This window comes from Crinia signifera, chromosome 9 (assembly GCF_055691185.1).
Source record: "Crinia signifera chromosome 9, ASM5569118v1, whole genome shotgun sequence".
NCBI classification, from domain to species: Eukaryota; Metazoa; Chordata; class Amphibia; order Anura; family Myobatrachidae; genus Crinia; species Crinia signifera.
The window spans coordinates 115179640-115204258 of NC_139225.1; the positions used below are offsets into that span (position 1 = coordinate 115179640).

Below are 24619 nucleotides of genomic sequence, written 5' to 3' on the forward strand. Positions count from 1 at the left end.
AAGGAACACTGCCCCTAGTGGGCAATCAAAATAACTTAGAGAACGCTTGTTCATTTTCATTCAATTTACATACTTCCAAATAAACGTTACAAAAAGTAGTAAAATCAAAAAACCATCCAACACCCAGGATAACCAAAATAGTGGGCATGGCCTGTGGGAATGACTCGATCGCCCGCCAGCCATCCCTCCAATCTACAGTCACTAGGGGCATGTCTAGCGAGCAGAGAGCTGCTGGCCATGCCCCCAGTCCCTCCCTCTAGTCTAGTCGGGAGGTAGGTCACTGTAATACAAGAGAATAATTAGTTTATACAACAATTAAGCTACAGGATGTAGGGATCACTTACGTAACAGGACTAGATAAAGTCAGAGCCTCTACAATATAAAAGCGGCTTTTTATTACTAGTGACCCACGTGGTTAAGTCTCTTACTTGGAATATGAAGGTCTGAAGCTAGTGCCTAAAACTGAAGGACTTCCAAATGACAACATTATTAAATACCCCTCACTTTTAGGTAATCTACTATGTCATATGTAATTTATGAAATACTTTTCATAAATGTTCCAGGAAAAGTCATTTATATGGGTGTGGCTAATATGGTGATCAGTAAGAAGGTCAACAGTGAGTTTAGATCAACCACAAAAGGTCCACATGGGAATAAGGTAGACAAATATAAGAGGTTACCACAAAAATTGTGTAACACAAAGCGGTTGACATGAGCACGTGTTCTCCGAATTAGTGATTCATGTAGTCTTTCATGGCTCGTTTCACTCCCCATGCTACCAGTCGCAATCATAGTCTATGTGTATGGTAAATGTATTCAAAGTTCCAAAAAATGGGAAAAACAAAATGCAAACAAAAATTATGTTGACATTCACGTGTCCACAATTACCAGGTTGACCAATAATGGTCACTCCAACTAATGTCAACCCAAAGTCTGGTTGCCCTTTGTCAGTAACAGAAAAAAAAATGGGTACTTGTGTATTAGCAGGGCGCCCATTACGTAGTGATGTATTAAGAATACTAATACACCACTATGCTGGCTACGTAACGTACATAGCTTGTTCAGGAGCTGTGCTAATACACAATGGTTCATATCCCCACTATCCACATGAGCGTGGAGTTAATTTCATAAAGTGCGGCGAGCCACTGGGCACAGAAGTGTGGCAAGCACAGCGTGCTCCTGTGAGGGGGAAGCAGATATACGTCCGCTCGTCACACTTTATAAAAATTAACTCCACACTCACGTGGATACTGGGGGTATGATGTGGATAGTGGAGATATGATTGTGTTACTGGGTGAAGTGTGTGTGTGTGTATGTGTGTATGTGTATGTGTGTATATATATGTGTGTGTGTGTGTATATATGTGTGTGTGTGTGTGTGTATATATGTGTGTATATGTGTGTGTATATGTGTGTGTGTGTGTGTGTGTATATATATATGTGTATATATGTGTGTGTGTGTGTGTGTGTGTGTGTGTGTGTGTGTGTGTGTGTGTGTGTGTGTGTGTGTGTGTGTGTGTGTGTGTGTGTGTGTGTGTGTGTGTGTGTATGTGTGTATTATACTTACCCATCACGATCCCCGCAGCAATGTCCCCGGCGCCAGTGTTCCCCTCCTTCATGACACCCCGGCAGCCTCCTCCGCGACAAACCCGGCGGCAGCAATGTACGCAATTAGCGTAGTGCTGCTGGGGGAGCAGGGAAACCATGTGATGCTCCCCCAGCGGCAGTACGCTGAATTACGTACGTTGCTGCCGCCGGGGAGTGACGAGTGACTGCCGGAGGAGGGGAACGCTGGCGCCGGGGACATTGGGCGAGTATAATGCACTACACACATTAGCAGAGCGCCCAGCTAGGCTACGCTGACAATGTAGCCTAAGGTACGTTGTCAGCGTAGCCGCACGCCTTGCTAATACAAGTACCAAAAAATGTACACTTCTGAAAACCAGTAATAGTACACATTAAAAACTGATGAGTTAGCATGTTAAATATTAAGTATTTAGGTCTGCTTTGCCAAATTGGGGGAAGGGATAAAAAAAAATTGCATTCCGCATGCCAACAGACAAATCGCATAATCCTTAGCAACTCATTATCTAAAAGTGACTGCACATGAGAAGCACTGAAACAGACCTCTTACCATGAAAGTATCAAAACACCCCCCAAAAAAAAGTCTAGAAAAAAAAAAAAAAAAATCAAAAGTGGTCAGGTGCCAGGAGACTGGCGAATTAGTGCCATGGAGATGGCTACAAAAGCACTGTGCATACAGAGCTTCAGCGCTGCTGTCAGACACTGAGGAAAAATGATTCTAAAGTATTAAAGCTAGTTCTAGGTCAGGAGAGGTCATAAGTCAGAGGAATGGAAGCCCATTCAGCCGCTAATAAGTGCTTTTTACAAGACTCAGGGAAAATACAATGTAGGGAAGAAAAAAGGCTGTTCAGAGTAATAATGCATTCAGTTACATGGGAAATACTTTGCAGTCCCTGCTACTCTGGAAACTAGGATTATACACAACTGTTGTGCGAAATGCTGCCACTGTTAGATATGGGGATATTCAATCTGCGCAGATATCTCCCAACAGGGGAAATATCAGCACTCACCTATTTAATGCTGCCGTTAACGGCAGCATAAAGGGTGTCAGTTCCGACTTTTTTTTTTTAAAGTTGGCTCAGTTTTGTCGGAAACTGCTGTGGGTTGTCGAATTAATAGACGTTTTTTTCACTGAACCACAGTCTTTCCGAAACTCGGAGCACCGAATTACAACTGTCGAGTTACTCTCGGAGCAGATGAAAATAGCCTGGAATTCAGACTGTTGGGATGTTCCGACAGTCGGAATCCTGGATTGAATACCCCCCCATTAGGCTGGATTTGGAGTGGTATGGTATGTCCACTGCTGGAATAAATAAGATGTGTATATTATGCAGGTCATTTACCAGCCAGATCATTTCACCAAATGTGCTAAGAGAAAACTCTATTTGCCAAGTACTAGCAGTTGAGTGCATGTAATCAACTGGTACTCCGTTCTGTACCACATAAAGCCAGGTTATGGAGCACAGGGTCACCGGTGTCTAGGTAGACACAGTCAATAGGTTGACTGAGTAAAAGTCATCACTGACAAAGATCGACATTAGTTTTTCAGGTGTCACCTTAGCACATGGACCTTCAGTCCTTCAGGAAGTGTAACATACCCTGGACCACTTTACCATTCCTGATCTGAGTCCACATGAATGGTCAAGTATGAAGAGTCACAGCAAAAAAAAAAACAACTCCTGTTGACATTTCCATGTGTCGACCATTGTCATGTCCACCTGGTGCCATAGTCAACCTATCATCTGAATACCATAAAGACTAGGAGCGATCAAAGTCAAAGCTCTCCGGTGACTGGTATAGTTAGTGAATGGATCAATAGTTGATACCACAAGAACATACAGCCAGCCTATGCTTGCCCACTGTATTGTGTATAGTGTACACGGTTTCGTGTTTTGTACACAGTAACACTGTCACTTTGCTGAAAATGAAAAACAAAAAAAAACACAAGCAGGAGAAACAAGCAGCCTGTGCCAGTCCCACCCCAAAACAGGTGGCAGAGAGGGCAATTACACTGCTTATCAGAACAGAAGCCTTGGGGCCAGTGTGCTTTGCCAATGTTTCCACACTTGGTTGGAGAGTACCTTGCTTCTTAGTCATGTGTCTCTGGAATACACGTGCACCCCGCCAGCGGTGGAACTTTATACGATACAGGAGGGAAGGTCATTTTATCTGTGCATACTCCGTTCTCACCGTGATCTGCAGCCTTTACTTTACACAACAGTCACTCACAACAGTAATCACCAGAGTGGACCATCCCAGTGACCGAACCAAGGCATGCTTCATAAAAGGTGAACAAGTACAGTGTACGGGAAACTCCTCACCGCAGTACCCATGTAATGTTTCAGTGCCACTTACAGGCTGAATTTAAACCGTAAAAAATGTGGTCAGTAGGCCACCACATGGTTAACAGTGAATTAGGTTTAAAAAAAAAAAAAAAAAGAATCAACCTACAAGGCATCAACACAAAAGGTTCACGCCTGATTTTTCATGATTTGTAGGGGTAGTTTGCCATATTTGCGTAGATCATTTGCATCTTGTCTTTTCCCCGTCAACCATCTGGCGTCAACCTATTAGCTAGGTTTTATCAGTCAACAGCCCATAAAGCTATGCATGGCCACAGTCACACCAATACAATAATATGCCTATAGACTGACCGGTCATAAACATAAGGGAAGAGGCAGGAGCACAAAGTGACCTATAGCTTTCCCTAATCCAAATCTCTGGAACCATTTTACTAAACTCTGCAGGGAGTAAGATTTAATGGTGAAGCAGAAATCCATATAACATGGGTAAAAGGGTGATAATAAATCAGGAAATCATTGTGCAGCTCCCGTTGGCAGTGTTACAGCCAGATCTATATATTTTGCCATTATCTAAGGTAATATATAATATAATGCTTCAGAGCTACTAACTTGCTGCAGAGGTCTCGTCAGTATTCAACTCTGAAGCAGATGTGCAGGCATATGTAAGAAACCCTAAGCAGCACAGATCTAACCAATGGGAAGACCAGAATTCATGTGATTAACTCCGCTGAATGCAGACTCCTCCCTTCTGATAAGACTACATGTTACACAGAGACGCTACCATGACAAGGCCCATGTGCAGATAAGGCCCAATTGAACTACCTCTCCTGCCAATGCTTTACAATACAAAATCTGGAGCGAAGAGAGATGTCCTACTGACAACCAATATCAGGTTCCGGAAGGCTGAGCAATCCATTCACCTGAACCCAGAATTACACATGGGTGTAAATGCTGGGGAAGATCTAGATTAGGCCTGGACAATCTGTGGTTCTCCAGCTGTTGTAGAACTTCAAGTCCCAGATGTGTCCTGCCACTGTTTTGCCATTATGGAATGTTAAAGCTTTGGCAAGGCATGATGGGACGTGTAGAGTTACAATAGCTGGAGAGCACACAGGTTGGCCAGGCAGGTTCTAGATGTTTCAGAATCAGGATGCTCGTAGTCATCAATAGATTGTCATTGACAAAAGGTCGCCATTGAAAAAGGTTCAACAAGTTTTTACAGTATTTTACATTTTTGGGGCTTTCAAAACTAACATCCATGTGGGCTCTGACTGGGAATGGGCCGAAGCATGGCAAGCAAAGAAATAATTAAAACCAGTGAAAGACTCAATGTTGGGCTTTTCAGGTGTCAACCCAGTGCCCGTCTATCCTATGAGCTGCACCCAGATGTTTCTGACTTTCGAATCAGCTATAGCTAAATGCACCACTAGAGAAGCCATGCTGGAATCTAGCCACAGGGTGCAAACTTGCGTGCAGTGTTCCGTAAGCAAACAATGACTCTTAATAAGGTAGATCACATACAAGGAGGCATCTGTGACCTATTTGCAGTGCTATTCTATTTTTAATGTCAATAGGTTATAGATTTAGGGGCCTATTAAATGGATTTCCCTGGTGATTTAACAAAGCCTGGACAAATTATGTATCCGGGAGATCTCCTGCATCATGTTGGATACACACAAACAGATCAGGCAGACAAAACCAAAATTCCCCATCTACATGATTACCAATCTGCCACTCTATGCCAAGGTATTACAACTGGGCGGGCATTTAAATATGGATCCCCGGTGGATGTTTAACCGGTCGGTCGGTGTTGCACACATCAGCTGCTGTGCTGCAGGGCCGTCACCTGACCATTCAGACAAATGGTGCGTACCCTCCTACCAATATACTCGCAAAAGAGATCAGTCATGGATATATTGCCTAGCGTGTACACAGTATAAGACAGATGCTGCAAACTATATGGGACTGTGGTCGGGCCCAATTTAGCAAGCAAAGAAATTGGTTGTATTAGCTGAAAGATCACTAGAGAGGGATCGTATGGTAGCTCTGGGTGTCTAGAACAGAGAAGTATTTTGCTAAAGGTCTTTACAATGGGTAAAGTGCTTTACCAAGCCATCTCGGTAGGGCTTTCCTGGCAAGTAACATTAATAATTAGAAATGGATAATAGGAAATGTTATCCAACAGGGAAAACCCTCCAAAACTAATAGGCCTACTAGAATGAACCTTTAAAAACATCTGAATACCTCACCTCTATTCTAGAGTCATGGAAAACAGCTGACTCAAGTGACAGCAGAGAAACCGGCACTGCACAATGAGGAACAGCGCAGTGACATCAGCTGCCTGAGAAGGGCCAAACTATTTCTTCAGTAAGAATCACATATTAGTCATGTAAACTGTGGTGAAAATTGATGTTCTAATTATAGTACAGGATACACCTATGACAAATAATAGCATGAATAAAGGCAATTTCCATTCAGGGAAATGTCTGCCTGGCTTCAGAAATTCAAGTATATCACACTACTGTTCAGTGGTATGTGAATAATCACCTCTACGAACGCCAGTCTGCACCACTCATCCACCCTAGCAACAAAACAAAATAGGAATGCTTATCCTACAACTCCTGGTTACAGGAACAGAAATCAGGTGTGCCCACCCGCCTGCCATCCTTTCATTAAGGTCTAGAAAATGTCAAGCCCGTAGTGCTGTAAAAGTATTCACAATGTCACTCGAAATTGGTGATGAGCTGCTCAGGATTCTGTGCAATTGCAAAATGTCACTTGGCACTCCAATCTCTATTACCCAATATATATTACCTAGTTTTGCAGGTGAAAGCAAAATCCATTAAATAGAAAAATGTTAACCCTTCAAACATGATATACAATTTTATCTAAATAAACCATTAGAACGGAGAAACTCATTTGAACACATAAGCTGTACTGTTACTGCAAGGATGAGGTGTTATCAATTTGTAACTCTGCAGATTAAAGGTCATTGCTCACCCAAATGTTTTTATTTTCAACAGAGAATGTACCACTGCAGCCTGGCAGAGCGTTACATTATTGGCAACCCTTTCCTAAGCCGGGAATAATCGGTGATGCCGAGAGTCACAATTTAGTGCATACACTGACCAATATATCGGTAATACTTGTCAATGACGCCACTCACCCTGTATATGCAGTCGTGGATTGAGCTGCATGTACAGGAGGGGGCATTAGCACCTCAATAATGACTGTGCTCACACACTGGACTGACTGAGCATACACTGGACGATATGCAATATCTCTCTCTCTCTACACCTGCCTCAACTCTTCAAAACGAGCACTTGCTATTAAAAAGGCCTCAATATTTCAAAACCACGTTTCATTTGAACCACTTCAAATTCTAGTATCACCTCCAAAAAAGGCCTTGGCATAACCAATACATAAAAACACTTATTACTTTGGAGAAATTAGGTTTTGCTCTGAGGGTCTGAGCAAAAACCTGTCTCAATTAGTGTCCGTGGGCTAGTTGGTGCGATTCAGCGCCAACAGCATCACACCTCACTTTGGAAATGGCACTTAGAGGTGTGCATTAGTCGCGGCACACAATATTTTCTGGGAGCGACATTGCTGCGCTGGTCGAATTCACCTAATTGCTAGTGATATATAGGAACTGTAACTGCTACTATGCGCTAGGTTGTACAAACTAAAAGCACTATCGAATGGGGGGGGGGGGGGGGGGGTGTAATTCAACAACCACAATATGTGTGTGCAGGTGTGTGTGTACTGGCTAGTTAAAGTGCATTTCCCCCAGGCATATCACCACATTGCAAGGTGTATGAATAGTTGTAATAGTGTATACTCTACTACGGAACTCTGAAGATCTAGAAAAAAATGCGCTACCCAGCAACAGAGCACAACATGCTACATCACGCACAAGATAATTATGCTAAATTCTATACTATTATACACTATACTCTAAAATTAGTTTAGAACACTAGATGGTAAGGGGGTGATTCAATTGTTTTCAGCACGCCCCAGCTGGGCTTCAAAACTAATGGGTGCCAAATGAAGCAATTTAATGGGGCGCCCATTTACTCTCCCAACCTCCTGAGGCGAGCAAAGATGCGCGAAAAGTCTGTGGTTTGGGGGCCCTCACCACTGCTTTTAGATGTGTTTAGCCTCTTTTTCTAGCTAAACTTGCTGCGTTTAAGGGCAGCAAGGTTGGTGTAATGGTTAGCATTATTGCCTGAGGTCATGGGTCAGATTCCCACTATGGCCCTAATTGGGTGGAGTTATATATTCTCCCCATGCTTGTGTGGGTTTCCTCCCGCAATCCAAAAATATACTGGTAGGTAAAGCTGCTCCCAACAATTTAACCCTAGAATGTGTGAGTGTACATGTGGTAGGGTTCACTGGGGCAGGGACTGAGGTGAATGTTCAAATAGTCTCTGTACAGCGCTGTGGAATATGTGGGCGCTATATAAGAAACTGGTAATAATTTACCAGCAGTGATTACATTCCAATTAGAATATTTACCATCAGGGCTGATTTTAGGGTCATGCACAGAGCTGCTGATAGCCGGAGCATGTGTGCAGTGAAGACCTGCATCTGATAAATGCAGAATACAGATCTTTACAGTAAAAATGCAATGAGAAGAAGAAGATCTTCTGCTTGACAAGAATTATTAATACAGCCTAAGCAACATGACTCTTGCTTGCACAATGCCTCCAACTATGATATCCTGCACACAGGTGTGGCCGTGTCATGTCAAAGGGCAACAAGCATTAGTATAATACAACTGGATAGACAGCATTCTATTCTATTGTGTCATTTGCACTTTAATCTGAGCCCGAGCAGGAACTTCCTAGTGACATCCAATTGCACAACAGAAAGTAGCATTACGGCTCTGCTTTGTAACACGCCGGACTATTTTGACCTCCCCTCCCCCAACATGGAACAGGGCCACATACAAAGGCCGTTTAGAACTTGTGAAACTTAATATGATTTTCTTCTGAACAATTTACAAATGCGTACATCAGTATCCTATGACGGAACTTAATTATAGTTGACCTATATAGTTTAAAAAGCATACAGAAGGTTTTTACAGTTTTAATGTTATGGGATCTTTTGTTGTTACTGGTCCTATCTTGTGTCATTCATTTTATACGGCAGTTGCCTTAGGATAGGATACTACTGTGATGTATATGTATGAGGCTACCATGCACAGGTCTGTGTGCATACGTGTATCATACGCACTACCCAGAAGACCTTGTCTAAATATGGCACATCATAAAAGGTTATGACCGAACTGTTGTATTAAAATTTTAGGTTTTAAAAAAAAAAAGTTGTCGCTTCCAGTAGCTAAAAGTACCATTTGGTGTGGTACAAACACCAGATATGTGCGTTTTCGGTTCTCAAATAAGGATCTTATTGGCTCTCATGTTTTAGATAGCCAATAAGATCCAGATTTGAGAACAGAGTAAAAACGAACCATCACATCTAATAAAACACTCTGGTAAACTATATGGCTTGAGGACAGTTCATGACGGATCAAAAGGTAAAAAGGAAATAGGCAAGAGTATAAAAATCTCACTGGCCCAGCCAAACCTAGTCCAAATTAGTTAGCGGAGTGCAATCTACATCCTAGTTCACGGTAATGCAATATAGAAGTGACCATTTGTAGTTATGTCAAGGGTAGAGTTCATATACACGGCACGTGTCTAGAATGGCATGCATTCTCTTACATTCCACAGGGTCATCATCCCTGCAATATAGGTAGGTGTAACAGTCCTTGAAAAAGGGACAATTTACGATCAGCTAAATCCATTGCTGCAAACCTGTAACCTCCAGATAAGATCTAAAGGAAAAATTCATGTTCTGTGCGCTGTCTGGCAGAATACTGCATGGGGCTACTGGCAGTAACGGAACAGATCCAAGCAGAATCAATGTATATTAGAAGTAGATCTCTGCACAAAAGAATCTAGTTCTGAATTCTGTACAAAGGTGAAATACTATGGTGTTGAGCATGGGTCTTCAAACTGTGGCCCTCCAGATGTTTTCAAACTACAAATCCCAGCATGCCTTGCCACAGTTTTGCTATAAGAGAGTGTTAAAACGGTAGCAAGGCATGCTGGGATTTGTAGTTTCACAACATCTGAAGGGCCACAGTTTGAAGACCCATAGTGTTGAGTGTTTAATGAAAAAAATCCGTCTTTATATTTTTGCCAGTTAACTGTAAATGTACTATTTATGATCAAAAATGTCTGGTACTAAATTGAATAAAAAAAAAGTAGGGAACCTAAAGTTTTGATGTAAAAAAAAACCCTCTGATTTCATGTATTATATTCGCTGCTTTTGCCATATTTAGGATGTACCATCAGGTCTTCCCTATGTTAAATAGTAGTGCTATGGTTAGAGATTTCTGTATGCAGAAATGAGTGGTCTTACATTAGTGAAATCAAGAACGCGTCATGCACAAGTCCGCTATTTAAAACGGAGAAACTCAGCGGTGTCACATGCCTTTTAGAGATAAAAAAAAAAAAGGGGGATTATCCCAAATTCTATACTATTAATTCTAAAACCGGTTTGCAACAATGGACTTTAAGGGAGTAATTGAACAGTTAAACAGTATCCCTTGCTAGGTGTCTTAATGGATCAATTCAATTGTTGTTCCTTTCAGGCAAACATTAGCTGCAGGAGACATTTCTCACAGCCTACTGAGGTGTGAACTTGTGTGCAAAGTTCGTGGTTTGGGCACTGCTTTAGATGTGTTTAGCCACTTTTCATGGCTAAACCTGGTGCCTTTTGGTGCATCAGTACTAATGGGACCTTGAACTGAACAATCATCCCTCGGTCGGGCACACATTCGTATAGATGCCAGCAAGGGGTAGCACAATCAATTGAATTGCCCCCTTAGGCTTCAGTCCAAATCACTAGGGGGTTTATTCTAGTTCTTTCTGACAAAATCCTTCTTAGATGGACAAAACCATGTGCACTTCAGGGGGGCAGATGTAACATGTGCAGAGAGAATTAGATTTGGGTGAGTTTTTTTGCTTCTGTGCAGGGAAAATACTGACTGCATGATTTTACACTGCAATATAGATCTCACTTTGAAGAAAAACCCCACCCAAATCTAATTCTCTCTGCACAAGTTACATCTGCCCCACCCGCAGTGCACATGGTTTTGTCCATCTAAGAAGGATTTTGTCAGAAATAATTAACTAGAATAACCCCCTAGATGACTTAACACTGACAAATGGTGTGTAGAAAGGGAGAGGCGCCTGCTTTAATTTGAAATTCAAAAAAAAAAAAAAAAACCCAAACACTACACAAGGTTTTTATCGTGACTTTTACACACCCTTATAAATGTCTAAGATCATTTTCCTCAGTCACTTCAAAAGAGGGTAATGAAGTTGAGGTTTTTTGGGGTGTTTACAGTAATGGGCTCCTCATTAGCAATTCAATTTTCAGGTATACAAATTGCTGCATAAAGCATGTCAGATGGCAGCAAGCTGAAATGAAACGGAGCAACAATAATTGAATAGCTCTACGGAGCAAAGGGCTAAACCTGACTAGAATGAGCGTTCAATACGGTTACTTCATTCATATCAGCGCATCACCTTGGAAGTTGGGGGGTAGTGTGCGAGCTGAAACACCGGTGGCAGCAGCTAATCGCAAGCTGATATTTGAATCCAGCGGTTGCCAAAACAATTGAATTCTCGCCTAAGGAATATATTTACTCAAGTGCAGTTTTTGTTTTTTAGAAGGGGAGATGTTGCCCACAGCAACCAATCATACGATACTTATCTAGCACCTTGAAGTAAATTTACCCCAAAGTGTCAGGATATCATCTGTCCATATTTACACAAAGCAGTCGGTGGCATCCTAAGTGCCCATTAAAGGGGGCAGGAACAGTGATTTCAGCCTAGATTTAGGATTCTAAAACACATTGCTCAATTCAAGTGTCTGTCAGATGCAGAAGTGCATTATCAGCTCATGCAATAAAGGAATGCAGCCTGTGGAGGGGTTCCTCCCCCCTCCCCTAGAAAATGGGTTGTATTCAGAGTAAATGTCACGTAAAGTGACAGCATGCATGTGAAATGCGGAAGCACTGTAAACAAGTCGGCCTCCAGAAGGCTCTAATGTTTACAATGCTAACCACTAAATATTTGGCCTGTGCATTATGTTTGTAGAGATAGCATTTCTTTTTCAGGCTAGACACACAAAGCTAATTACAACACCTACATCCGAAAACATTTCCTAGCTTCCAACTTCATAGAGCAGGTTTCGCCAAGCAACCATCTATACCTGCATCTCCTCTTACGTGCAATCATTCATCCCCTACATCTATGGTGTACTGAGAATTGTGCTGCTAATTGTTACCTGTGCTCTTTTAGTTAAGGGGCATACACGTTACTTACAGAGCGATTTGCAGCAATTTGACTAGATTTTGACTACCTGCACCGACTTAATGAATGGACGATAGAATGGACGATAGCGGCATGCAGGACAGCACATCACCAGGGGCATACACAGAGTGATTGGTGCTTACTTTCCAAACAATCTAGTCAGATCTCTTAGAAAAGAGCACAAAATTGCTCCGTGTGTAGGCCTTTTACAGTTACTGTTATGTTCAGTGATGTGTACCCTGCATTGTTCCATTGTGTGCCATATGTATGACTGAAAACCACTTGTGGAGCCTTGTTAAATAAAACATAATAAAATGTGTCGATTAAAAAAATAAAAAAATAATTCCTGCATGGTTATAAGTATTTGTGAACGTATTTGAATATAGTCCCCCATCTCTTTCCACGCATGTGCACCAACGCTTGACAAGTCAGAAAGCTAATGGTTTTGTCAACACCAGGCACAAACTGCAGCTTTCACATAGTCGTCACAGTTGATGTGTTGACCCTTAAGGTGCTCTTTCATCTTTAAGTAGAGCAGTGTTTTTCAACCACTGTGCCGTGGCACACTAGTGTGCCTTGAGCTGTTCTCAAGTGTGCCTCCATATCTAGAGATGCCCAAACTAGTTTACAGCCACCACCAGTTCAAGTGTTATTTACTGGTCTCTTCTTTTCATTTAAAGGGCCAATGTATTTTATTTGTGTTACCTGTGGGGACCAGTGTGATTGTTTTTTATATGGGGCAATAGGTTTGGTATTTTGCTGTGGGGGCCAATGTGTTTTGCCCCGTGGGGATCTCATGGTGTGCCTTGGCAATTTTAGTCAAAAGAAAAAAGTTTGGTACCGTGTTATTTGTTCAGGATATCATCGATGTAACGGAAGTAAGCCAAGGGTTTGATTGAGCAGGATGCCAAGAAGATGCCAAGAAGTCACTTTTCTTGGCAATTTTAAAATCGTATTTAGTGTGCCGCAAGGTAAAAAGGTTGAAAATCACTGAAGTAGAGGGTTGCAGCACCTGCAGTTCAAGGAGGTTCTGCCACACCCATCATACACCCCTGACCTTGCACCCTGCGACTTATCAAAGATGAAAAAGCACAATTGAACTAGGATGACTATGTGAAAGCTGCCCTTCAGTCCAGGTGTCGACAACAACCACCAGCTTTCTTCTCCGACGGGTTTGCCTGACTCATCACGCGTTGGCGCACATGCATGGAAAGGGATGGGGACTATGCTGGAAAGTGATTTGTGCATTAGAACGAGCAGGGATGTGAACCTTCGGCCTTCCAGTTGTGTTTGAACTACATATCCCAGCATGCCCTGCTATGGTTTTGCTATTTGGCCCTAAAATTGTTGCAAGGAATGCTGGGATATGTAGTTCAAACACAACAACTGGAGGGCCGATGGTTCCCTATCATTGACAGAGGATAAAGCCTTGAGTTAAATAAACTATACAAGTCATAGGGGCAAATGGTTGTTTTGGGCAGAACAGGATTAGGCAACATCAGGCATCCCAGTTGCTGTGAAACTAAACATTCCACGCCACAATTTAGCCGGTCCTAACAGCAACACTGACAGAGAATGCTGGGATGTACAGTTCTACAGTAATTTAAGTACCACCCACATAACCCTCAGAGGCACTCATGAATTATATAGCGTCCCTTCTGGACTTGCAACTTGGTGGGACTGCTATGGTATTACCAGTGGCTTAACTATAAAATGTTGCTCCACAGCCAAAATATTTTATGCCACACACCTTAATGCCACTTACACCAAACAACATAATGCCACCTAAACATTACGTCACACATCGTAATGCCAATTACACAATGCGCTACACACCATAATGTCACTAATACTATGTGCCACACACTTAAATTGTAAAAGCACAATCTGGTAATTGGTGAGTTAGTCCTTAAATATACAGAGATCCTGGGATAGTTTAATTTTAACTAGGTGCAACAGGACATATACTGTATACGTTGTGTAATTAGCATATACGCACAGTAGGCAACTTCTCTTCTTAGTCACTGATCGGTTTATTTCTCCGCTGCTGATTTTGAACCGTCTGTTATAAAGTTCACCACGGGGCTCCCCACTTCTGGTCAACAGCGTGTGCAGACATATTGTAGAGATACTGTAGCCGCGGCCACATGACACTAGCTTGCCGGATGTGCGCGGTGCACCGGTCTGACTAGAGAGCCGCTGCTGGGGGTGGAATTGACAGCACCTGCCCAGCTCTATATCATGGTGTGTCTGTCCTTCTTCTGGGATGAACTGGCTCACTCACTTTTCCTTGCATATATCCTGTTGCAGCGCATCATTTATTCTTCGTGCTCCCCGTAGGCACCTGCTGGCTCCCCCAAGCCGAAACAGGGTCTACGGCACGATTGTGCCTGTTCTTGCGTTTCCCTCCTATTTCCGTTTAGAGTGTAAGCTTGCAGCGGGGCCAAGCTTTTCTCCATGTATGTCTGTTTTACCCAGTTTGTTCTTTCAGTGTTGTCCACATTTGTAAAGCGCAACAGAATCTGCTGCGCTAGATAAGAAACTGTAAATAAATAATTGGAGTACAGGTTGCCTACTCCTGCTTTATAGTGTCTGGATGGTCACAAATTTCATGGTAGAAAGGTTTCATGATGCATTATCACACAAGTATCATGTGGTTAATGTATTGTTCGGAGAAGCCGGCACTTTTAGGTTTGCACACTATGTTTTGTTAAATGCTTTTATGCGCCAATAGTGTGCATGCTCTGTATACAGCTAAACCTAACCTCACATTAGTAGTATGCTACTCAGACAGGCTTCCTTTTAAATAAAAACGGTACCTTGTTGTTCAGAGCATAGATAACCTCTCAAAAAAACAATACAATAATTGAGCATGAAGTTTCTTTACATGTATCTTATACGCATAAGGAAACCACTGAAGTCACAGACCGGTCACACAACCCTTAATCTCTGTCAAAAAAAAAAAAAACCACTACATTGAAATCATTGGGGTTGATGTAATTCAGCACATTGTATCAATTTAGGATAAAATTAGGTTAGAGAAATCTGGTACTCCCGGGTAGTCAGTCGCAAGAACCGGCACTCTCCGACTTAAGTGCCCTGCCACAATGCCGTTTGTGCCGCACTAGGGTTCAAAAACGCATTGCAGACCTAGTTTAGCTGGATCTTAACAGCGTGTCGATGCCAATAGATCTAGAAGCGCTCTCTCCTGGCATGATTCAAAGCGGGATGCAGTTTAAATCCCGGCGGTCGGGATCCCGGCGTTCAAAATCCCGACACTTTCTCCCCCCGTGGGTGTCCACGACACCCTCGGAGGGAGAATAAATTAGTGTGCCAAGCGTAGCGAGGCACCGGGCCCGCTGCGCGGCGAGCGCAGCAAGCCCGCAAGGGGGGCGATCCACGTCCCCCCCTTGTCGGGATTTCGGCATTCCGGCGTCAGGATTTTGGACGCCGGGATTTCATGCCGAATCCTCCAGAGCATACTGAATTGAACAGGCTTCCATTTTATTTCTAATCCAGCATTACAAGCGGGAAACCAAGCAGAAAGACGGAAGAGCTCCATGCAGTTCTATCGCTACCTGTTGCCCATGCCTTAAATAAACTCCAAAACTATAATGCTCATCATGTAACCTTAAAAAGAAGACAACCTATGTACCAAAAGAGCATGCTCACTGCGCAACAGAGAGGCCTGGGGCACCTCTGCAGGCCCTGACTGATTTACGAACATTGTAACACCACTTCACAAGACAGGCACACTAGAACCTGCTATAAATCTCTAAGGCACCTTAGCAGGAAGTAGGAGGGGGATGGCACACGCACAGAACATGCTCTGGGGATTAGTAATAACTGCACACAAAGTCAATCAAGCAGCATTATTAAGACTTATTTGCATGTGTGACGATAATAGTGCATGCTAATAAGTGCCCTCAATAAAACCTACTGCACCAGCAGTATACATGATAAATAGCATGTGCAGTCATAACATATAGGATTGTTATAAGGGCAACAAACCAACCCATAAGACGCAATTCACATACTCTTCACAAAGTGGGTTCAAGCATTAGTGAAAAGAACAAGCCCTTAATGTTCCATTTGTCATCATATGAATTAGATAAGCATTTGTGTGTTCAGGTAACTTCAAATCTACAATAGGCCGTCTTTATGCTGGTGGCAAATAGATTTTTGCATCAACAGGTGAAGGCTATAAAACACTTTTATGGGAAGACGTGTTGTGCAGAAGAACTGGGAGACCACGCAGGAAGAATGCAGCCTGGAAAAAGTTCCTATGCTACTACTAATCTAGTGATCGTACGCAGGCCTCACCCAAAGCGGCCTATGATAAGCCGGGGGATAAGTAAAAGTGGAAACAGCTAGCACAGATCATCACCACAGCAGCATCTAGATAAGGCGTTCTCTTAAAGTGGTTTTCCACTTACTTATTAACAGAGTCAAATACTGGGTTACAATTACTATGTTACCAACCAGCAGATAGAGGCTTGGCCTTGTCATGACAGTTCGCTGAAGAATGTCAATAGAACCATAAATGGAAACAGATTTGGAATACACAAATATATTTGGCTGCAGTAGAGCAGTATACAAAACCCTGACTTTAATATATACATACAGCCTTAATGTTTCCTGCAGGGCTGTATGCCTGGTGTAAGCCGTCACTCCCAAGCATTAGCAATGCATTCTGTAGCACCTGTCTAACTAAAACAAGCAAGATTACACCTGCAATATTCCGCAGTGCTTTACAGAGTATAGTTGAACATTCACATCAGTCCCTGCCCCAGTAGAGCTTACAATCTATATTCCCTACCACATGTACACGCACAGACATTCTAGGGTTAATTTTAGTTGGGAGCCAATTAGCCTACCTGTATATTTTTGGATTTTGGATGGAAACCCATGCAAGTTCGGGGAGAATATACAAACTCCGCACAGTTAGAGACATGGTGGGAATCGAACCCATGACCTCACTGTGGAGGCACTAACCATTACACCATCCGTGCTAGATGTACTGTATCACAAGTACATCTAGTTTTAGGTTACTTATACACTATATTTGAATATTATGAGAACACAAATAATAATCAGCACAACAATTGAGAGAATACTTAGAGCAAAAGCTCTTAATCATCCATCACACCCCATAGAGGTGCACAAGACAATGTGTTATGCCTGGATTCTGTAGTATAAAGTACGGTTGTGATATTTAGCTCCCTCCTATTCATTCTTTAAAGTACAGATTAGGGCTGGAGAACTAGGAGACACAATCTTTGGCCAAGCATGACACAGCAGCAGTTGTTTTCAGAGTTTTGCTGGCCATATTCAGTACAACGTTCCCCAACCATCCAATAGACCAATTAAAGTTATGGGGACACACACACACACACACACACACACACTACCAACTGGGGATGCAAGCCCCAGATCAGAATCAACGGGATTTGGGCATTTTTGCCCAATTGGAGCTTCCAATCCCGGGATGGAAATGTGTATGGACATATCATTGCTTTCTGCAGGTAGTACTAAGCACCAGCCATGTTAGTCTCAGACGCTGCCCGGAAAACATGCTGTTCACTTGGCAGCGTGATGGTGGAGGTCACTTTGTGCAGGAACACACCTGCCCACCCCTCCACTACAGTCGCTGGTCCATCCACTGGCCCTGCTGCTGCCACCTTGGGTGTCGGGACCATGCCAGCCTGTCACCTTGCACCTGGCTGCTGCAGTCAAGTTCTACTAGTGAGCAGCAACTGTGCGGGGAGGGATCAGGGTAGGCTGGTTTATTGTGTCTGAAGAGCTTGTCGGGTGGCAGCAGTAGAACACACCAGTAGGGTTACTGTCTGTCTTTTCTCCCGGCTTGAGAAGTTGACAACCCTGTGCAGTGCCACTCGCTTTGCTGTCCACCACTTCCCACACACACTGTTTGTCCTCTCCCAGTCAGGCCAAATGGCCCGGGATTGGCCACCAACTTTTCCATCAGAACCAGCCAACTACTGTCTCAACTAATGTGATACCATGCCTGCCTACATCTGCATGCTTTTGTTTTATTTAATAAAAAGTGTGGTAGAAGTACATAATGGTCTAATTCTCAATCTTTGTAGTAGACATCAAGTGAGAAGTTCAATTCTCTGTCCTCATACAGCAGGCTCCCAGCACAGCTACATGCATTTGTTGAAGTTGTTAAATGCAAATAATTTGTAATAACCTAATTATTAGTTGCTCCATATCACAGAAATGAAACACATGCAGATAAAACTGATTACGAGGATTATAAATCCTTTAACTATCTTTTATTGCTGAATTTGTCTGCATAGAAGTAAACATTACGGCTCAGTAAAATATAATTGATTAACAATTAAAGTGGTCACAGTAAATAATGAGCAAAAGCAGCCTCTACATTACTGTAAAATTGTAAACACCGATAGGTTGGGCGGTTACGGTATAAATGGTAAAGTGTCTAGGTTGACAGACACTAGGCCAACACCTTGAAATGGTCGACATACCCAAGGTCGACATTGACAACATGTCGATAAGATTATGGTCGACGTGAATAAGGTCTACATAAATTTCTGTTGGTGTCTGTCGACAGACACAATATAACTGTGCTGCAGGCATGCTTAGTGGTCGACCTTGGCATGGTCTACCCAAGGACCGCATACTAGGTTGGGTATGGGATCTCGGCTGTAAGTGGCATGCCGAGGCACAGAATCCCAACAGTTGCTAAGTAGCCATACCCTCTGTTACCCTCCTAATACTCCATCCCTACAGTCCAAGCCTGCAACCTAATGCTGGGTACATACTATATGACATGCCAACTGATATCACGCACAACCCGAGAACAGGAGGAGAGACCCAAGTAGGGAGTATTCCATGGAGCTGAAGCACTCAGTCACCCTGGGGAAAGGGCTGACCATCAGCTCTGGCAACTTCGTTACCCCAACTGGCGTGATGGAGGTTTGGAGGTCGGAGCATTTTGGCTGATGCTGACTAGTGTGCAGAGACCCAGAGCCAGACTCAAGCAGCACCGATACCCCTTAGCTATAGCTCCCCCTGTTGAGGGGCATCTGCAGCTTAACAGCACTCTCAGATTTGGAAAATGGGCAATTAAACTGTTGGGGTAAACTGTGTGGGCCCTGCAGGATGAGCTCTCTCCTACACAGATCTTGCTCCTAATCCTGCGATGACGACACTGCCAGTGTTCTCCACCTGAGAAGCAGTCCAGACTTCCCCTCCCTCCAGTCTCCTGCTCCACTGCCACCAACCCTGGGGTGACCGCTGCTGCAGACAGACAGTGATGTACGGCCACTGCCTTCCCATTTCCCAGTTCCCGCTCTGCTGATTCTGGCTGACAAGGTTATGCACTGCCACATTTTGGACATGCTCAGCTCTACCGCTGCTGACCGGAAAGTAGGGTGACACTGTGGGCCTGATGGATGGCAATCCTGAAGGGAGCACAAACAATTCAGTTTAAGCTTATACACAGAATTACTAATGACAAACATCAGCTGCACAAGTATGTAAACAGGTAATACCACAGACCTATAATAGCCAAATAAGACATTTTCTAAGGTTTTACTACAGGAATTTGCATAAAAAGACACTTTAGGAACTTTGTGTTTACAATTTTGCTGAGATCACGCAATGATGCATGTGCTGCACATTAAACCTAGCAATATCACTGGCGGCCTTGTTTATGCTTACTTAGGAACAGGATCATTCAGTGCTTCATAAAACTCAGTTCAGCATACACAGAATCTAGGCTCAAGGGCATGCGATCAGAAGTCTGAACAAAAGCACATCGCTCCAGTGTGTACTCCGCTTTAGTCACACACAGATATACAAGTGTCATATCAAATGAATTACAGTCTCATCGGTAGAAAAGATGCAAAAAGGCCCAACAAAGCGGCAACATGATCTCATGACACAGTCGGAGTTCTGTACAATGATGTGAATGCTGCCAATACCCCATGACACCCCTATGTAACAAGGTATAGCTGTACTATGGTACAGGGCATGGTGAAACTAACCCCTACAGGTTACCCTTCATTTAATATCCTAGCCCCAAACACGGCTGTTTATTGTAGCAACATAACCCCCCTTTCAAACCCAACGTCTAGTCAGGCTCAACAGCCCAAGCGATAGCAGCAGATCCAATAGTGAGCCACTTTAAAATAAAGTCATCAACATTGTTTAACGTTCAAATGTAGCCCATTTTTGATTAAAAAATAAATATATATATATATATAAAAAAGATTTGGACTGCAAAAAAAGGTTAAGCAGGAGAGCAACAGCAAATTTGGACTTATTTATAAAAAAAAAAAAAAAAAAAGAATAATTGCACTTTTGGCCTATAGATGAAGGATGTCCAAGGGGTAGTAGCTCAGCAACAAGGGTACTTCTTTACTTTCACGGCGCCACTAGAAATCGCGGGCATCGCGGCCATTGAATGCACTAAAAATCGGGTGCGACGCGACCGACGCGATGCCCGCGATTTCCCATAGGGAACAATGTTAAATTTCTCAATTGAACCGATTTTACTGTTCAATGCCTCAATTGACACGATTTTTCCATAGGAAACAATGTTAAATGGCCCACAGAGGCCAAATAGGCACCCTCAAGTGTGAAATGGCCCCCACAATTGTTAATGCCACCCCACGATCAACGTCAACCCGAAGCGTGGCGAGCGCAGCGAGCCCGCGAGGGGCGGCGGTACGCGTCCTCCGACCTTTTCATACCCCCACTATCCACGTCGGCGTGGAGTTGAGAATAGAATAGTGTGGCGAGCACAGCGAGCCACCGAGCCCGAAGCGTGGCGAGCGCAGCGAGTACCTTCACAGGTAAACGCGTCCCTTCGCGGGCTTCACAGGTATCCTCGTCCGCTCGCCACGCTTCAGGCTCGGTGGCTCGCTGCGCTCGCCACACTATTCTATTCTCAACTGCACGCCGACGTGGAAAGTGGGGGTATGAAAAGGTCGTAGGACGCGTACCGCCGCGCTCGCCACGCTTCGGGTTCACGTTGATCGTGGGGTGGCGTTAACAATTGTGGGGGCCATTTCACACTTCAGGGTGTCTATTTGGCCTCTGTGGGCCATTTAACATTGTTTCCTATGGAAAAATCGTGTCAATTGAGGCATTGAACAGTAAAATCGGGTCAATTGAGAAATTTAACATTGGTCCCTATGGGAAATCGCGGGCATCGCGTCGCACCCGATTTTTTAGTGCATTCAATGACCGCGATATCCTATCTGTCCTAATCTAGTGGCGCCGTGAAAGTAAAGAAGTACCGCAACAAGAACTGCAGCTGTACATTACTTATACTGTACCACCACAAGTCGCAGGACGCTTTATTACATGTACAAAGCGGTATTTCAAAAGACAATTACTATATTTCTCTTTTAACAGTGGAACGCTGTTTAAAGCAGCAATAATTATTACAACACCAGGAGCATTATGTATAGAATATAATTAGGAATTTTAATCCAGCAGACGTACTGCTGGATTCAAATTGCTCATTCCCAAATCAGATTCTCCCATTTTACCATATGCTGTCAAATTTTAGAACATGAACGGTATCTCGTGCATTAAGGTGTATGACCATTACAGTAGGAAGCTCTGCCAAAGTGCAATGGATGGAAACACTGTAAAGTGCACTTTAGTCTACCCATTGTCTCAGAGCGTGTGTGAATGTGACCCATGAGTGCAGCCTGACTTACCATAACTGCATTAATAATAACACAAAGTAAAAAGTAGCGCTGTCTGGTTTATAGTAACTAGAAGAGTGGACTAAAAATCATTTAACGTGTGATCATTTAGAACAATGAAAGCAACATAACCCGCGTCACTTCTAATCTTCAAAAGAGACAGATATTGCCTTTAATCATTGGAGCATGCAAATACGGCACTAGTAGCATGCAAATACGGCAAAGCAAGTAGGAGCAGGGTCCAGGAGTGAAGGCTCAGAGGGCGGCTTATTGCCCATCACTGATGCGATGAGATCCAGAACTTATCTTGAAAGCCATATTTCTTGCAAAGTGACGTCACAGGAAGCCTAGCAGGAGAACAGCAAGTGTACTCCAGCTACTGCATGGAATATGTACGGATTAATATTTATGTGTACCCAGAAGGTACTAAGCCATGTACAAAAGGGAAATAGTGAAGGCAGCTGCTACACGGTTTTTACACAATTTGTCTTTTCTAAAGATAGATTACAGATGCTGAGGTGTGTAGCCATCAGGTACTGTACTATAACAACTGTACCTAGGCATTGAGGGAGCGGGATTGAAGTGCTTTGCGCATCGGTAGCCACCAAACAGCCCGATTTATGCGTTTTTTCTCCATCGGTGTGAATGCGAAACCGGGTCGCTGGACCCGGTAAGCCCTTTCAGATCACACCTATTACTGGGTCAAACCGGCAACAAACCAGAGTGAACCTGGTAATTAGGTGCGATCTAAAAGGGGTATTACAATTACCCCCCAAGAAGGCCAAATTTCATTATATTGTATGAGTGTGCGCCCACACATACACAAGCATGCAACAGACGGATGGATCCATCAGACAACTAAAGGCTTAATTTTATACATACACATTGCATATGTGATAGGTCAGTTAGTCGACCTAAAGATGGTCGACAGGTCATTAAGTCAACATGGGGGTTTTCACTGTTTTTTGAGCTGACAGGTGGTATTTCATGCCCTACCATCCACTAGGTTGTGGTGGGAGGATAAAATAGTGTTTCGAGCGCATCGAGGCACCGCGCCCGAAGCATGGCGAGCGCAGTGACAAACCCATGTGGACTTTTTGACTCTCAACCTAGAACAGGCATGTCCAACGTTGGCCCTCCAGGTGTTGTGAAACTACACATCCCAGCATGCTTTGCAATAGTTTTAGCATTCTCTAATAGCAAAACTGTGGCAAAGCATGCTGGGATGTGTAGTTTCACAACATCTGGAGGGCCAACGTTGGACATGCCTGACCTAGACCATGTCAACCTAATGTTTGTGTCGACCTCACGACCTAGACCATCTTTAGATCGACCATACAATCCATACCCTTGCCTACACCTATGTGCGTGTGTATAAAATCTACACATGTATAGATCAGTATGCATCAGTTTTTAGAACATACATTTTAATAGAGAAGTTTATACGTAACAAACCGCCTTAATAGGATTACTTTACAGAAGCAGAGCATAAAACGTGACCAAGTGAAATCACTAAGGAGAGCAATAGCAGAACACACGCACACTTCAGCCCAGCAAAGTCTAATGAAACTCTCCACAAACAATACATCGGGACTTACAAGGCATACAGAAAGATCCAGCATAATTTGTCAACATGGTATTTCCCAGAGGAACCGGGGAAATGTAAGATCACTCCAAGGGCTTCCAGTACCAACACAAAGGCATGACTTTAAAAGTCATGCCAAGAGTTTTTACAAAAAGACAATTCAACTTCAGAAGCTGCATATTGTTTTAGTTAAGGATGCTCAGCAAGAATGAATATAAGAAACCACTTGAAACAGAAACAATTTGTGAACACAGATCAGCTAATAGCGGAGGAAATGCTTCTCTAGAGGGGAAGAGTTGATTAATATATAATGTAATAAAAAAAAAAATACATTGTACAAATGGCATAGTGTCACATTTGAAAGGCAGAAACTGTAAGCTTAAATGGAGGAGACTTCTATAAACTGCTGCCATAAAATACATCCAATAACATGTTCTGAGCACTTCTTGGTGGTAGCAACCTTTATAATAAAAGCCTAACGCTCTGCCTCACCACTATGCGGTGAATTCAAGTATTAAGTGTGCCAGCAGAATGCGCACGGTGGAGCAATTTTAAGTGTTGCTCCATTCCTAACATTATTAGTGTTCATTCTAGCACCCTGCATCTTCCAAAACCTGGGCAGTACCCCTTTCCTGCCTGCGGTGTTGCTCTCTGCTGTGGAGTCCTTCTAGAAACAGGTCTTGTTTGCATATCAATGCTGAAATACAGACCACAGTGTGCAAGAAGCACCACGGCAGGGAAGAGTCAACATATTAGAGGGAAAAACTATTGGTCTAGTCCAGGGATGGGGAACCTTCGGCCCTTCAGCTGTTGAACTGCACATCCCAGCATGCTCTGCAACACTTGCTATTTGGCCATACTAAATCTGTTGAAGGGCATGCTAGGATGTGCAGTTCAACAGCTGAAGGGCCGTGGAGGGCCGTGGTTCCCCATCCCCGTCGCTAATTCCGACCCCCCCCCAGTTCAACAGCTGCCAGTTCCCCCTTCGGCATCACTGAAGCTCGAAGTTGATCTCAGTCGAACCCAAATCGCTGGGCCTTCAATCTGATAC

General features: G+C 43.4%; 1 protein-coding gene across 1 annotated transcript in view; it reads right to left on the minus strand.

Moving 5' to 3' along the window:
* Positions 1-24619, minus strand: part of STK26 (serine/threonine kinase 26) — a 73857-nt gene that overhangs the window by 26590 nt on the left and 22648 nt on the right. The window lies entirely within an intron of this gene.